Below are 18075 nucleotides of genomic sequence, written 5' to 3'. Positions count from 1 at the left end.
CTGGATAGAGGGGTGTATTTAAGAACCAGTGAGATTAGATTATCTCCCACGCTAGCTCGCTCCCCCTCCAGCATTACAGTCACTATGTCTACCCTTCCCAGCAGGGAGGTCACAGCTGGTCCAGGGTCAGGCAGAAAGTCCTGTCTGTTTGTGCTGTGCAACTGCTCACTGGTACCAGTCTGGGTATTACTGGCCAAGGTCACTGGGCATGTGCTCCAGCCTCCTAACCGTCTTAGTGGCCCTTTGCTGGATTCTCTGTTGTTTATATCTCACATACTGCAGGCTTAAAGCTGCACACCCTGCTCCAGATTCGGACCTACAAGGCCGAGAGGCAGAGGGGAATGAGCACTTGTCCTCAATGTAGCCCAGTATGTGGTTAGCCTTTATCACTGCATGGGCACGCCGCTGAATACAGGCTCACTGATCCACAAGGAGCTCAGGTCCCTTTTGCAGAGCGGTTTCCAAACCAGTCGGTCGCTGATCTGCAGTGATGCACACTGTATTCCCTCCCAGATGTGTTTGTCTTTGCTCAACATCTGGAGGTTCCTGGAGCACCTGTTGGCCCACTGAACACACACTGGCAGTATTTCTGGCTGTCCTTGCACGAGGAGCCTAGTATCTCTGGCCACACTGGCCGTGCACATGACAGCATGCAGAATCAGTCACCCTACGGGAGGGAAAAAAGGCATTTCGTTTTTTCCTGAAGACTCAAGTCAATCAAGCCATCTGCTCCACCAAAAAAGTTGAACAATACTAGTCTTAGAGCCTCAAAATAAATTCCTCCATAGTTTGGCAAACTGGTGGGAGACGAGTATGAAAGACTGTCCCAGAAGTACATTTCACCAAGCCCTGGAAAGTGTTGCACTGTGAAATTATCCTGGTGACAACCCAGAAACACCTGCTGTATTCATTAAATTATTTAATACTACTCTCTGCAAAGTGATAACAATAAAATAAACTCTTGTTTGTTCTCAGGAATGAGAACTGAGGTAGGTAGAGAGAGAGACTGAGGGACTGAGGGCTGTATTTCTTCACCAGTAGTGTTCTTTTGATAAAGAGATATCATTTTGGTGTGGCATCTTTCATGTCTTCTCCACAGACTTCAATAATGAAGGCAATTCCACAGCCTGATGTCAGGGGAGATGTTCCACAAATGTGAACATATAAGGGCTACTCTCCAAGAACAAAACCAAGCCTTTTTCTCTACTTTGGATCACATCCAGCTTGTCTTTTATGAAAGGTTTTTAAACAAGTTTCCTAAACAAATGAATCTAGAAACAGCAGTTGGTTAGAACTGTCTCCCATAAGACTGATAGTATTCACCGCCAATTACCTTTGAAATTCAGCTGGCTTCATCTTAAATTTTGTGGAGATTTAAAGAAATGTTCATACCTTTAATTCATATGAAAACAATAGTTTAAATTTGACCTGCATATGTGCTATACATTAAATTCTGGGGGATAATTTTAAATTTTGTCATGAATCTGAATCACGAGGATTTAAGTAAAAAAGTTACCTGGGAATCATCTTTTTAGATCATAACCTTCATTCATCACATGTCCAAATCTTGCACAGTATAGCATAAGGATGCACTGATACATCTGCACATTATGCTTCATTTAAAAAGCACAAGCTACTTGCAAGACAATAAAAGCAAATTACAAGTTTAACTAACAAAAGTATTAAAAGAATCGTATGTTTTTTTGCAAAATTAGAGACTCAAATTTTGTAAAAATATAAATTATTGAGAGCAAAGAACCTCATTACATGATTACCGCTACATTCATATACAATAAGAGAGGCAACTCTAAGCATAATCAACACGTGGTTGAATTGTGCACTTGAATTCAAGCATCTTTCAGCCTTTTGTTGAAAAGAATTGCTGCTGAGCCAATATCAATATCCTTCTTTTCAGCTGATAGATTTGAACTGTTTTTGGACTCAGTAAAACAAAAAAACTTCTACTACTTATTCATGTTTTTTAACTTGCTTTTCACCACAAGACGAGGGTTGATATAAATCAGCTGGTGTATACAGACACACAATGAGATATTTTTCCCCTAGCAGTTCTCTGATCGCTTGTTCCAGTCACAAGTAGCTAATAATTTAGAAATAAACTGAAAATTAAAAAGGAAGTATTGGTGTAAAGATTTTTAGGACTGCCTTGGTATGCCTGAGCGTGCCTGAGGGTGAAATAGTTTGAGGGGCCCAACTTAAAAGAAGGCCTTGGAAACTGCTGCCACAGTAACCAACAAGATTCATGGTAGGCACCCAAAATCACCAATAATGGAAAATTCTGGCTAACATCCAAAAACTCAATACTGATATTTCCACAGTGCCCATTGCCTATGGGTGTCCCTACGCCGCCCGAGCCACCCGCTCAAGTCTCACACACTGAGCACGAGACTCACAGCCAGCTGCTGCCTTGCTTTCCCCCAGGGGTATATTCCATGCGTCTCTGGTCTCTACGCAGCAGAGCACAGCAGTTTCCTTCCTGCCCTGTTTTTCTGTGCACCAAACCCATTTCATTGGCCTGACCTCTGATTTGCCAAGCAGGTGGTTCTGAAGTCAGGGGTGGAAGAAAATGCAGAACTGTGCTTCATCTGGAACCTGCGGCCCACGTGAGGTTCTGCGCTCAGGGGTGTGGCCGTATGCTGGGAACACTCGCCTAATCTTAATCACATCCCAGGTGTACAAATTTACCTCATATTTGAGCACACAGAATTGCATACACTGGGAGAAAGGAAGGTCTTAAAATATTTGAGCTGCATCCACAGAATTTCAATAGTTATGGCACGATATGCAGCGAAATTCCTAGTGTCCTATCCTGTATTCCTGGTGAAAATGCTGCTCGAATATTTCTGTGCATTTATATGTTGCTAGTTTGATTTCTTTTTGTGCACATCAAAGGGGAATGGAGATACTGGGTTACTGGAATACCCGTGTTGTCAGTCCATTCCCTGCAATGGCAGAAAGGTCAGGTTGCTCCAGAGAGGCGCTTGCAACATACCCAGCCATTGTCAGGCTGCATACTTATCTGAGCACAGGTAGAAGTTGGCATGACAGCTAGGGCACCACTCCTCAGAGTGCGTATCTTCTTCCTGAAACCTCTGTGAAATATCTAAACAGACTCTCTACATTTAAAAGTTGTCTTCAATTAGAGAACGAACTCAAAAAAAAATTTCTGCAAGTGGGGCCACACTGATTCCAAAATAAGAGCACTTTGTTCATTCAAAGTGGGTTAAACTACACCAGAAGGACATACTCCTGTCCTGGGAAAAGAGCATCAGTACACCAGATTTATACTCAGGGATAAAATGTTGTAAAACAGTTCCAGAGTAACTTCACAGAAGTTAAGCCTTAAATGATAATGTCCTGTAAGATAAACAAATACTGTATTCCAAAATACAAATGCAGTGAGTTAAATCTTTGAATTAAGTATTTTTATTTCTTCCTGGATCATTGTTTGACACACTGTGATCACAGGGTTCTGTGAAGCACACATCCTGGCCTCAGTAAGCTGTGGGCCATGGTTGCACTGTACTTCAACTACAGCACATCGCAAAGAGACGCACTGCAGCACTGTTTGCACCTTGACAGCCTGTGTGGCTGCTTGTTGCCAAGAGAGTGCATTGTGAGTTGTATTTTGTGGACCCAGGTCCAGAAGGCACAGCTCACACAGGCAATCCAGGGTGATAGCAAGCCATAACAAGGAGTACTGTGGGCTTACCTCCCCTGAGTGCCAGTGCACTGGACCCCACCCAAAATCTAATGCTTAGTCCCAGTCATTTTCATAGTGAGCTAGAACCAGTTCCCAAATAGAGCATGGATGTAGCCTGAATCCACTAAAATCACGTTGCTGCTGGCTTAAGTTAGGAGAGGATTGGGATCCTCTAACTCACTGTTCTACATCAAGGAATCACTAAATAGCTCCCCCTGTGTTTATCACCAAGGTTTCTAAAGATAGGTTTTCATCATACACCTTTCAAGGGTATTTAAGTAGGGTGTGTTGAGAGTATCTAAAGGTAGGGACCCAAAGTCCCGAGAGAGAGAGAGAGAGAGAGAGAGAGAGAGATGTATCCCCAGAAAGCATTTTGGAGATCCTCTGTTAATTCAGCACATTGTAACATCACTGCTCCTACAGAATTTGGTTTATGATATTTAATTCTTTTTTGTTTTATCTCTTTGAGACAGCCTGAAAGTCTTGGATAAAAAAGTGCTGGAGTCTTTCCCAGCTAATACTCTGCTTTTGTCTGGACACTGGCAATATTGTGTCTTGCTCCTTGCTATCAATCACACACAGAGGTCACAGTGCTGTTCCCTCCGGGAAATTACCCCATTGTTTGCACAATAATAAGAGCTTCCTGTACAGACTGTTTATTTTAAACTCTAGGACATCAGAGTGCATTTCTGCTGTAAATGTAATAGGGTCAGTGCTATTACTTCTTTAAGATGCTTAATACGCTCTAGAATCTGACTACAGATTCACATCCTTCAAGTACCACATATGTGACAAGGGTCATCAAAATCAATAGTACTCACATGCCCAAAATTTAGCATATGAGTCTTTGCAAAATGAGTGTCTTGTTTTTCCTTTAGAAATTATAAAGGATATATATATGTAGATACAATAATTCATTAAATTTGTTTCTTATTCAGTTGAAGTATTCTAATCAGACCGGTTTTGAAGCTCTAGCTTTATTTGATTGTACAGATATCTTGGCTGACTTCATTGTCAGAAACCGAGGACTGCAATTTATCTAGTCCTGTGCTTGCCAGTTCCCCTGTGTACAGAGCAAGAATCACCTTTTGCTTACTTTGGGGTTGCTGCAGTGATTTTCCTTCATTTAGCCACATGCTACAGGCCTGTGGTTCAGTTGGTTACTGGCATAACTCAAACAGTCTACAGCATAATGAAGAATCCCTCTAACCAGGGGAGGCTAGAAGAACTTGGTTTCATAATTAAACAAAAGTGAATTAGCAGTATAATCTTCTGTCAAAGGAATAGACATCAATCAATACCAGGGAGAGAAAAAATCTACTGAAGTCACTAGTGACGATTTACTTTGATTCAAGAGCCAAATGCATTTTATTGATCTGTGCATGGACCCCTCTTCTAGTAACCATCACTGTCTTCTTCCTTCCTTCCAACCCTGCTTGCAAAGGATTTGACCGGAATGGACAGAGGTGCATCTCCTCATATTTTCCATCTCCTCAGCATACATACCGTTCCAGCACTCAATGTCCGTGCATTGCACCTGGCCTCACAACTCCTCTGACCTTCTCCTTTCTCCCACCAGACCTAATCTTGGCCTCCCAATCCCGGGGAGAAATTTGGTTCTCCATTCTGATTCTCCTCTGTCTCCATACAGAGTCTAGCCAACTTTTCGATACCAAGATGGGTGGAATCCAGCAGGGCTTCACCTGCCAGTCCCCAATCCCTCTCCCTCCTTCCTCAGATATCCCGGTTGTTTTCCAATTTCCAGTTGCATTTCAGCTTGAGCTCTCACTTTCTACCATTACCTGTACTTCTCAAAATTGCACCTTCCCTGGGCTTTCCAGACTTTCCAGTCTTCTTTTCCTTCTCTGACTGCTCACCGCATCTCTGTCTGTTCAGTATCTCCTAGTCATTTATATAAGGTCATCAGAACGGCCATAGTGGGTCAGTCCATCATCTCTACCAGATAGGTCCATCATTTACAGTGACTGGATGCGAAATGTACTTTCCTGGCCCTCAGCAATTAATTTTTCAGACATTCTGAAGCAGTCATGATATCTTTGCATTTATTAACACTAATAATTTCTCCTCCTTGCCATTTTTTTATGTGTCTGTCTCCTTTCTTTTTACATGTTTTTGAAGCTAAGCTCATCTGTCATCTCTTTATCTAGGTGAATCATGGTATCTCTTCATGACAGTCTCTAGATCCAGAGTTTATTTTTATTTCTGCAGCACCTACTGTTCTCAGCCAGCGACATGGGAGCGATTTGTGCAAGGTACTGATCAAACACAAAGCAGGAAGATAAATCTTACGCCAGTGCACTCACCATTTAATTGTAAGATGAGAAACACAGGCGGGTAAAAGTAAGTGGGAGTGTTTGGATAGGATGAGAATGGATGGCTCTGCACAGTGATACAGGCATCACAGTAAAACAAAGTTGTAAAGACATTTTTCTTTATTTACCCACTTCCTTTCTGTTATTGCTTTAGGTAAACAGTCATCTTCCCTGTGTTTCAGGATAGTTCATCTGCTTGTTATCCTCATGGTGGCTTCTTGCTCTTGTCTGCAAAACCAGATTGTGTAAACTTTCACTGTTTCTTCTTTCATTTTGTTATGAAGAATCAAAGATGCTTTTTCCTATTCACATCACTAAATCAGGGGGAGCAAAAAGAAGCTGGAAAACCTATCACCTAAAAAAAAAATCTTGCTTATATTTGATAACTGAAGAATATCTTTAGAAATGTTCTATCTGAATAGCTTTTTTACAAATTCCATGTCCTACTCTTTTGATGATCATCAGTTTTACACACTACATGAGGAGAACCTTTTCATGTATTGCCCTTGTAATGAGCTTGTGGGTTTTTGGGCTATGCAACAGTCTGCTGGCTAGTAGGAAATAATAAAAACTGAAGCTGAAACCTAAAGCAAAAACATGAGTTGGAGGCTGGGAGAGCAATTGGATGGTCTAGGCATGTTTTTCTGTGGTGCTGCTCTCGGACCCATTGAATCCTTAGAATTTGAAAGGCAAACAAAATCAGACATATTTCAATGCATGTCTTAGCAGATTCTTCCCTCTTATCTCAGAATCAACTCTCATAAAATTATCAGACTGACAGTTTCTTACTTTTGTTTGTTCCATAGGTAAAAAGTCAGGAAATAAATTCTCATTTTGGGAAAATACTGTGAGTAATTTTTTATAATTGTACCAAATGTGCTATTTCGTATGAAAATATGCAACTTTAGCTCTTTCTTGAATGCAAGAAAAGTACTTTGTACTGTTAAAAATAGCTGTGACACTCCTCACGAAAACTACTCAGTAAAGAAAGTCACAAATTCCTTCTTATAAGCAAGAGCACATGAATTTGTCCTTTTGAATTTTTTTCCATTTATTTTGTTACATCTGGAAAAAGACTGAATAAGTGTTTTTGGTTTTGGTCATTTTCCCCAAAACTGACCAAACAGGAAAAGGGTGCAGAAAATCTTGGAAAATGGATTTTAGATATGTGGTAACAATTTCTCCATTGTTATGGAAAGAGTGTGTATCTTCAAAACTATGTATGGAAAATGGAGTATGGAAACGTTGGGGCAATCTGTAAGAGCCGACAGCACATTTCAAAGCAAGAATCAACAGCCAGACATCCACAGGCTGAAAGTTCTATCTTTCTAACAGAATTCTACACAAAATCCGCAATATTACTCTCTTTATGACAATGAGGGAGAATATCACTGCTGCCTAATTAGTTCTCTGCTGCAGAAACGACAGTGGATGTGCTTGTCACTGAGAAAAGAGCAGAAAGCACCAAACCAAACAGCTGCTGCTGTGGTGACACAGAGCCATGCTGCAAAGGGAATATTAATAAGCCCAAAAGGTACACACTGGAGAAGGGAAGACTTTGTTTGTATTTCACAGGGTACTGTAAAAAACAGCCCCAGTACTTGAGAGGGATCATTAACAGTATGATAAAAGGTAATTCAATACCAGCTCTGCAGTGCTCATACCAACGATTTTCTTTCATTTACCTAGAACTAAAACAGAAACTTAAACAGTTTGAAATGGGTATGCTTGCTACTAAACATACAAACAGCAGAGAGTGTAGCAATACTGGGAACATTTTGCATTTTTTAACCCAAGTGGCTAGTGGCAGAATTTACCATAAAAACACATTTAACTGCTTTATGAGTGCGTATTATTTCATGTTGATTACTGGTGGTTTAAGCCAAAATTTGCACCCATTCCACCAGGCCAATGAGTATTATTAGAGTCTAGAATTAGCTTCGAGTAAAACTTACTACATAGTTCCAAACAAATAAAGAGAACGAGGCTTCTTCCCTTTTTTCTTGCCATACAGCAAGAATAACAGATACGTTAGGCAGTGTGTTAATTCTGGTTGTTATAATACTGTTCAGCCAATTTGGGAAGAATACAAATAAGATGAACTGGAAGACAGAAGGGGGAAAATAAGTTAGTCAACTTTTCTCACGGAGGAGGAAGACCTAAAGGAATATCCTACCTCCAGCAGGATGTTGGTTTGTTTGTTTGTTTGTTTTGGATGTTGTTATTCTGTTATTCTGTTCTTAACTTTTAGGTGTGGAGGTGCTCTGCAGCATTATTAACAGGAAAGAAAACGCATACACGCATCAGACAAGAAGCCTGGTGGCACTCTGCCCTCTCAAGACCACCATCCTTGTTTTATGTCTTTGGGTCCGTAAAGAAACTCATTACCTGAATGTTAAAAGTCAATGCACAAATAATTGTTACTGATTTCATGTGCATCATTAAATATTTCTTTACATATTTCACATGTAGCTTTATCCATTCTGTCACTAACATGCCCATGTTCCTCAATAACTAAGGAGCTGTGATGGATGACGGTGAAATCTAGTCATTCAAGAATACCCAGTGTTTTAGTCCTGAGTCTTAACTAAATCACAGCCGCTGTAAATTCAGCACATTATATAGGAACCCTGCAACAACAACCACCTGTAATTTAATACCAACTTTGTAAATAAGCCACTTGACTGCAGACAATGCCGTAAAGTCCATTCACACACAGGTTTCCTGAAGCACAAAAACACCAAACAAACCTAATAATCTGAACAATATAAATTCAATGAATAATCACCTCAATCTATTTCTGGAGGTCTTCATTGCCAGTAGGATGAAAAAGGAAGGGATTAAATGGAAAACATGGGGTTTAGCTTTAAGCTAGGTGAGATCATGAGTCTGCAATGCCTCCTAGGTTTTTAAAAAATAAATTCATACTTTTGTCTCCATTTATCTTTTTTAAACCTTGGGCAAAGATATATTTGAAACTGTGGGTCATGAAATGTGAGTGCTAGAATATCAGGGTATGACACAACAGGATCACGTTGCCCTAACAGAAAGACAGACTGCCCTAACAGACTGAGGACCACAAGAGACCTACATCACTGCACCCAGTTGAATCCAGTGGTATTTTCTTCATGCAGTGTCATGTAGGTATCCAAGTTCACTCAGAAGTAGCTGAGGCATTTCTGAAATGGCATTGCATGGCGTGACCCTGCATGTCTCCTACAGTTCTCAGTTCACATACACATCTCCAGGGCTGCAAGTACAGATGGCTATATCGGACGACAAGAATTTATAGGACTTGATTAAAGGGTTGAGCCAAATCTCTCTTTTAGTGAGAGCTTGGACTGTTCTCTCAAGAGATGGAAATCTTGGCTCAAAGCAGGCATTTGGTCAGGCTGAGAAGGAGCAAGAATTTCTGTTTCATCTGAAGACTGGATGAACTTCTTAACGTAAGGCCTATGCTGTGTAAAAGGCAGCAGCACCATTGATGCAACTGTCTCTTCCTCACCTACACTTCTTTAGTTACAGCCTAAATATTTGAAATATTCTGTTATGGAAATTGAAAATTAATTGTTTTGCCATCCTGGACATTTCTTCCTTGTTTTTTTCCTTTGGCAAATACGGTTCACTGAATTCAGTCATCACCGAGACTGACAAAATGGTTGTTAAATAAAATATTCCTGAAAAACAGTTAAAAATAAAAACCAGTTTGTCTAGCCATGCTCATCTGGCAGCGTGAGACAGATTTCTCTGAACTGTAGTATTTACAGTGGGGCTGGCAAACAAGTGAAAAATCTGGACATGCATGAAATAAGGTATTTCAGGTGCATCACCAGCATATGTGGCACAAAGAGCAGCTGTAAGATCTTCAAAGCAGTGATGCTCAGCAACACTGAGAAGGCAGGGAAATACTTTCCAACAGAAATGGCTAAACAGGACAAGAACAAGAGTTTGGGACTCAGAATTTGAGACCTCTTTTGTATATACTGGAGAGGCTTGCAAGGAGGAGAACAATTTCTTTAGTTCAATAGCTTTGTGGTCATGACACATGTCCCGAAATAAGAAAGCCTCAACAGCCTGCAAGGACTTTACCCCACTGCTCCAGCTTCACAACAACAAAGTAGCCTGAGGTTGGGCAACTCTTTGCAAAGCTAAGTCAGTGCAAAAGGAATGCAAAACTCATGGCACCAAAGAGAGAATAATCAAGAGAAATTCTGATTTTGCCACTCAGTGGGAAGACTGTGTTGAGTTCTGTTGCTTGCTCCAAGAGCTCATTTATTCATCAGCTCTTAAGTGGAAAACACACACATGGTTCTCCCAGAGATCAGAAACCATGCTCTTTCCTTATTCACTTACCACACAAAAGAGTCAGTCAGTCACAGGGTTCTTGCATTTCTGGCTGTGTATTGGTGCTTCCCTGCCTCCAGCCTGATGAGGAAACACACTCTCAGGCACTGTCATGCCAAGCTGAAGGGACCTTAATCCTTAATCTCCTGTTTTCTTTGCAAGTCTTATACCATTAAGCTACTTTAGAAACGTCCTATCAACCTCTTTTGCTTTTAGGTGTTTTCTATTTGAACAGGGTATGATCTGATGGCATGTAAGAGGGGATTTAGGTAAAGTATTTCTGAATTGCAACAGAGCTTAGACAGGATGGATTTCAGGCAACTTTGACAATTAGGTAATTCTTGACTAACGTCTGTTTGCACCTCTTAGAAAGTCCCAGCTGTGACACCTGAGCATGGCCTAAGTTTGCTCATGGTAGCATAGAAAGTCTGTAGATGAGCAAGATGAGCAATGAATTGAACCCACACTGAAGAGTTCAGTTGCAGTTTTAAATTTTCAGTTGAAATTTGGGTAACTCATTGAACAGCTGGAGACAATATGTCAATTAAAAATATGAGGGACAAATTGGACTCCTTCCCTATAGAGAAAGTAGGTATCAACCCACAATGAAACTTTTCTTAGCTGCAAAGGAGATATAAACAGGCACAATAAGAATTGTATTACAAGTACTCATATTATTCAAAATCCTGATGCCAGCTGGTGTTCAAATTACTGAAAAACCATCTTTGTCAGTTCAGATATAGGGAGATTAGTGTTATGTGAATAGTACATTGAGTCCAATTCTCTGCTGTCAGCAAGGGTTTTTTCCCTCAGCAGCAGCATCCTAAATTGCCTTTTTCTAACCAATTTTCTAACCACACTAATTAAACTTCAGAACCTAATTTCATGTCCTGATCTGTGCCGCTACCTTAGCCAAAAGGGGAAATGTTATACTATGTAAATGACAGAAGAAAGCACATTTCACTGGAAGAGGACCTCAAACCTTCTTCTGCACCAGAAGTCCCATGAGAGACAGCCCAGAGCTGGAGCTGGAGCTGGCTGTGGAGAGAAGAGGGACATGGGTGAGCGGCTCAGTGACTCCTGTTTACCAGTTCAAAGGGAAGACCATTGTGTTGAGACAATCTTTACTGCCTGAACCAAAAGTTAAACAACCCCCCAAAACAACAATTAAAAAAAAACCAACACTGCCCCACTCGCAAAAGGAAAAAAACACAGCACACTTTCTGTGCTTTGTTATGCCTATGGCTTCTCTGCCAGGGGGATCGGGAAATGACTGTATGTCCTGGGTTCGGCTGGGATAGAGTTAAATTTCTTCCTAGTGCTGTGTTTTGGATTTAGTATGAGGAGAATGTTGATAACACACTGATGTTTTCAGTTGTTGCTAAGTGCCCTGTCAAGGACAGTTCCCGTGCTCTACCAGGTGCACAAGATGGGAGGGAGCACAGCCAGGACAGCTGGCCCAGCTGGGCAACAGGGTATTCCATACCATGTGACGTCATGCTCAGTATATGAAGGGTAGGCGTGATCCAGGAAGTACCGATCGCTACTTGGTTATCAGTCGGTGGGTGGTGAGCAATTGCATTGTGCATCACTCATTTTGTATATTCTATCATTATTATTATTATTATTATTTTCCCTTTTCTCTTATATTAAACTGTCTTTATCTCAACCCACGAGTTTTTCTCACTCTTACCCTTCCGATTCTCTCCCCGTCCCACTGGGCGGGGGGCGGGGAGGGAGTGAGCGAGCGGGTGCGTGGTATTTGGCTGCCTGCCAGGTTACACCACAACACTATATCATCCTCATTTGACTTGCATGTTGCTTACTGAGTGAGAAAAATGCAAATACAGAGGGGGAAAAAGGTAATAAATTCCTTTTCACCTATCTATAGTGACAGATGCACAAACGTTTACTCTGAAGACTGATGGCCCCATTCCCATTTACACCACAGGACGTCTGGCACAGTAATAGCATTACACTGGGTAGAAATTACATTATATGACTTTTTGACTGCTTAAGACAGGCCTTTTTAATTCTGCCTGCAGAAGACAGCTGCCTCCTGGGTGCTCCTGCGAGGGCCCTGCCCCTGAGCCATCCCACAGGGACCCCGTGGCCCCACCCGCCATGTTCGGTTTGCCTCAGCGAGCTGTGGGCTGGCTTGGAGTCTTGCTGCGGCACCCCTTCGAGCTGCAGACACTGCCGCTGAGGCCACACTTAAAAGACAAAAAATGTTGTGCTTTGGTGGTGAAGGTCCCAGCTGGCTGCCAGGAGTGTTTCGTCAGGCGTTTTCACACGCAGCCCGTGAGCGGGTGCCGGACCCGACCACCCCGTGCGGCAGCTCCCGGCAGTGACCATAGCCAACATGGCACTTCCCAGGTGAGGCAGCATGGCCGCTGCTGAGCCCTCCGGGGCATGTACAGAGCACAGGCAACTTCAGAAAGGCAAAATATTAGCTGGCTTCTCTGACTATCAAAGCAATGCAGCTAGAGAGCAGAAGAGTCAGTTTTTCATCTGTTTTGTCTCCTCCTGACGCGCCACTCTGCTTGCCTTCAGATGGCACCTAAGAGGGAGAGGGGAATGGAAAGGGAGGGAGGTGGATCTCAGCTCTTTGTACCGACAAGTAACAAGAAAATTGAAAGATTCAGCTGCATTTGATCTTCTCAGCAGTGAGGTTCATGCAAGACTCACTTCTGCTGGTATTGCTCTTTTCTCTACGGCAGTAGAGGCTGTGGAGCTGTTTATTGCACAAGAAACTAAAATAAGTTGATATCATTTGGAAAACAGACTGTATGAGCTCTTCTTTGTCAGCAGCGTGCCCTTGCAGTGAAGGTGGCTGCCTGTATGCTGGGCTGCAGTGCAAGACAGGAGCCTGCAGGCTGACGGAAGTGATGTGTCCCTCCTATGCCATATTTTGGAAGCCACATCTGGTTTGGGGACACTGGTCCCAGAGGTGACGATGAACTGATCCCATTTAGTGGATTAAGGAACAGTCAGAATTTATAGAATTTATAGAGCCCTTGTAATTTGTTGTAGTAACACAGAAGAGCACGGACCCCTCAGTGGAGGTGGTTTAAAACGAGCACGTCATAGACCTTTCACTAACTGCAATACTTAAAGCCATAACTTTGCTTACAATATAGTTCTCAAGGCTGCTGTGCATTTACCTGGTATAAAGCAAGAGAAGAAGGCCAATAAAAAATTCTCACTATAAAGTTGTGAAATACATCTCAGCAAACTCTCAAATCATCCAGATCCAATGTTCCCTTCTCTTCCTTCTTCCCCCACTGAGAGCCATGTGTCAGGGTACGCGTCCCCCATCCCAACCGGGTGTTTCTGCCACACCACTTACATTGGCTTAAGCCAATCATGAAAGTCTACAGGACAGAGGAGCAGTGCCACTTCTGCTCCTTCTCTGCTGGAGTCGCTGTCAGACCATATAGGTATCAGAAAGCCAGAGGCTCCCATGAAGCTCTAACTTACATCCAACACAAGTGTGTGAGATTAGGCAACAGAAATCAACTGACAACTAGCGTGGGAGCAGTTTGGCCCAGTTGTGCTGCTTTCTGACAAAAGTAAATAAACCCAAAAAGGGTTTGGTGTAGGCTGGGTGGGTCGTGCTGTCTTCTCAGGATGGATGAGGTCTTGTCAGGTGTGTTAGCAAATAAAATGTATTAGTTCACTAGTTCCTTCATATCATTTAGTTTTAGCATAGCACTGTTTCTGAAATATGTGATGTGGATCAAATATTGGGCTAAGATCTTTGCTGTATGAGCTAGTGAGGATGCCTTGTGGAATTACATAAGATTAAAGGTATCTCTGTACTTGTCAATAAGTTCATAGGAAAGTGCTTTCTCAACTAAAGCAAGCTGTAGTGTCTTAAGGTGCAATCTAGTACAATCATTGTTATAATAACTGAAAAATCAGTGGTAGTATTTCTTTCATAGAAACTCACTACATTTCATTTGGTATTTGTGTCACTGCAGATGGAATTATTCTCCTACACACAGAAATGTCGTTTTTATTTTCTGAAGTGAAATAGGTGACATAAAGCAGTCATTTAAATAAATTGTATGCAAATACTAATATACTCTCTAAGGCACTTACTGTTTGTACCTAACATTCCTATTTGAACAGATATGTACGTATGTGTTGTGGTTTAACCGCAGCTGGCAACTAAGCACCACACATTATTCTCATGCTAAATCCAAAACATAGCACTATACCAGCTACTAGGAAGAAAATTAACTATCCCAGCCAAAATCAGGACAGTATGTCAATGTGACTGCTTATTATTTTAGGTACTTGCATAATTTTCATGGTTTTTTTTTCAGTTATCTAATATTTTTTCAAGGAAGACAAGATCTTCTTTAACACTGCAATACCTGCAGCATTTACTGATAATATAACAGGATGTTGAAGGCATAATTGGTGGGTTGCCTCAGAAACCTACATCTCTAACTGGCATTACTAGGAAACTTTGACTTTTAAAATTCAATATTATCTTCTAGAGGAAAAAAAAGAACTTATGAAATTGTGAAGGGATCAAAGTAATAACACCTTCCTGGACAGACTTTTCATCTGTATTCCTGGCTCCAAGAGATTAATTACTTCAGAGCCTCAGCTGTGACAAACAACATTTTACTAGTACTAAAGGACTTGTGATTTTTTCCACCAGGTCAGAAAGTTGGGTTTGGTTTTTGTTCCCTCCCCTCTAATCCAAGGAATCTATTCTCTCTGGATGTATTTATTTTATATTCTGGCACCAGATGGATGTTCAGTCTGTATTAAACCCCACTTGCTTTGTACTCTCTCCTTCAGCATTGAAATCTAAACGTTATCCACCCTACACTTCAGCTCTCATTATTAGTGAGAGCACAAGCTAGCTAGCTAATTCCTTTGGAAAATTTCAGCCTCATTTTAGCAAATTCATACAAAATGGGCTATCTCTATGAAATAGCTTTTTTCTAGTGCTTTTTAAATTACAGATTACTGAAAAAAATTGGGACTGCTTTGCACTGATATAAGTAAGTTTCTTCAAAGCCTGTTAGAGATCGCTATAATTAGTGTGGTGAGGGGGTTGTGCTTATTACTTTTCAGTATTTTTTGAAAAAAAATTTACAATATAGGAGGTAAATTCTTTGACGTCTTCACACATTTGTTGTCTTTCACAAAAAGAAACAGAGGGAGCTTTTGCTCACAGATCTGCCATTGGACCTAACTTCTGATCCACTGTAAATCTTGCAAGTGAAAGACAGTTTAATTTCCAGGGTCTTTTCAATAAACTAAGTATTCATGTCAAAATTATTTCAATTCTTTAAATATTATAAAGTGTGCATGTGACTGTAGGTATATCCGGGACATATACACTAAATCGCTAATGTTAGCATTCAGTATACATCGCACTCCCTCAGAAATAACTCAAAATTATAATTAAAAAAAAAAAAAGGCAGAGAAGACCTGGAGGGAAATATTGAATACAATAAAAAATGTTCAGTAAAATTCATTGAGCCAATGTGTAAACATGTAAACATTGAGTGAATGGATAAACAACAAAAGGATTAGCAAAAAAAACCCAAAAACTGGCAGAAGTACATGTAAAAGAGAAAAAGAAAGTATTACTAGAATGAATATTCTATGATAAATATGTTCAGAAAATAAATGGAAGATAGATTTTTTTTTTAATTGTGTATTTATGGATTATAAGAACACATCAATAGAAGACTTAATGCAGTAAGATCTTGAGTTTAATTGTTGCTGGCCAAGAAGCAGATTCTAGTTTTATACACCTTGAGAATATCACAACTTTATATAAAATTTATTCTCTACTTTCAGTTTGCATGTGTAAAGAGAGAAGAATTTGTCTTTAATTGCTTTTATAGGAGGAAGTTAGTAGAAATGTAAACAGAAGTAAAGAGTTGGAAACAAGATAGAAATTTAATTCACTAACCTATGCAGTCCTTGGTCTCAGATTTGGGAACGGGCATACATGTATTTAATCAATCAAGATTTCATCACTTCAATATTTCAGAACCCTTTTTATGTTCATTTCACATTTAGAAGCACTTTTACAAAGCTGTAATAAATTTTGTACTCTGATGCTCATTTTGCCTCTATTGTGAGAGGTTTACTACTGTTGCATTTAAGCCAGTATCTTTATTCTTACTTTAGAAGTCTAGCACAATATTGAGCAACCTTTGTGTGGATGTATCATGCACATAATGCACCATCTAATGAAAACGAGATCCTGTATATTCTATATAATAAGTACTTTGCCTAAATATTCTCAATCAGATATTTTGAATCTCTGCTGAACTTCCAGGAGGCTCTGGTGAGCCATTATCTTTTCTCTCTGTGATGAATTTGCTATGTTACCTTTCTTTTTTTTAACACTTTGGAATATTAACATCTATGTGAACCATGGAGCTCGCTGCCACAAGAAATTAATGTAATGCTGCCACAAGAAATTAATATTCATATATTAATATATTAACCAGTATATTTTTGCTTCAAAGAATTGAATATAGAGGACGAATTACTTACCTAGGATAATCATAACTGGAGACAAACGTCAGATCTATGAAGCTCCACATTTCTGAGTTTAAACCAGTCTGAGAGATTAGAATGAGATTCATACAGGTTCTATTGCTTTCGTAGTTTGAGATTCTTGCAGTCTTTCGGCACCTTAGCTGTTTTCTGCTGATAAAACAAACTAGATGTTTGGATCAGTTCCTGAATGGCAAGTTCAAAATGCAAAAACATTTTTCTTCCTTTAAGATAATGGGAAATTATCTTGAAGGTTAGTGTAGACTTATCTGAGGCAGACAATTTTGTCTAAATCAGCCCTTCTAAGTTCTGTGTACCTACGGTAAGACTAGTATCCAAGATAGCTAACTTAGAGTTAGGTCAGGAATTTCTCCATTGTTCCATGGCCACTGCTTTAACTGCAGTATAGACATACGCAGGTACCTGGACCCAGGTTCACAACCAGGGTGATAAAGAGTAAGTAAATAGTTTTAAGGGAAGTTTCCCTTAAACCATTTCTAATAAAACAGTTGAAGCAGCAAATTCTCCAATAAAGGAGATACTCGAAGGTGAGAACAAACTTGGATGGCTTATGCTTTGAATTAATGTCATTAAAGGAAAGGTTAATACTGTGATTATTGTCATTAACTTTTTCTTACCCTTTCTTATTATTATTTTTATTTGTCTCCTTCTGTTTGGAGTCTGGAATTGTTCCATCTTTCTGTTCCTCTTGAAGATGACAGATTCTTTTGTTCTTTTTTTTGAAATTAAATGTTTCAAACAATGTAGAAAATACTTTAAAGAGCTCCTTTTTTGTTTCAGCTTACAGGAACCCCTTTATATTTGTTGGCGTTGCTCTGAGTCATTCCTGAGTCATTCCATTCTTTTCATTCCTGTTACCTGAATGCAGCTTTGCAGGCCTTCACAGAAAATAGGCTATTCTGATATGGCATATTTATTTCATAAAATAGGAAGTCACAGTGCTTTTATATACATTTGTCTGTACTTGGTCTTACAGAAGAGCACCAGAGGTTTCATTTGGTTACATTTTCTTTTTAATGTGGATTAATTGCCAAGAAACAAACAAGGTGAAGGGCTAGCAGGTGAAACTACTAGAATGAGCTTGCTCTCCAGGTACTCATATTTTCAAGCTAA

This window comes from Calonectris borealis, chromosome Z (genome assembly GCF_964195595.1).
Source record: "Calonectris borealis chromosome Z, bCalBor7.hap1.2, whole genome shotgun sequence".
In the NCBI taxonomy this organism is placed as follows: Eukaryota; Metazoa; Chordata; class Aves; order Procellariiformes; family Procellariidae; genus Calonectris; species Calonectris borealis.
Note: the sequence above shows the minus strand (reverse complement) of the source record.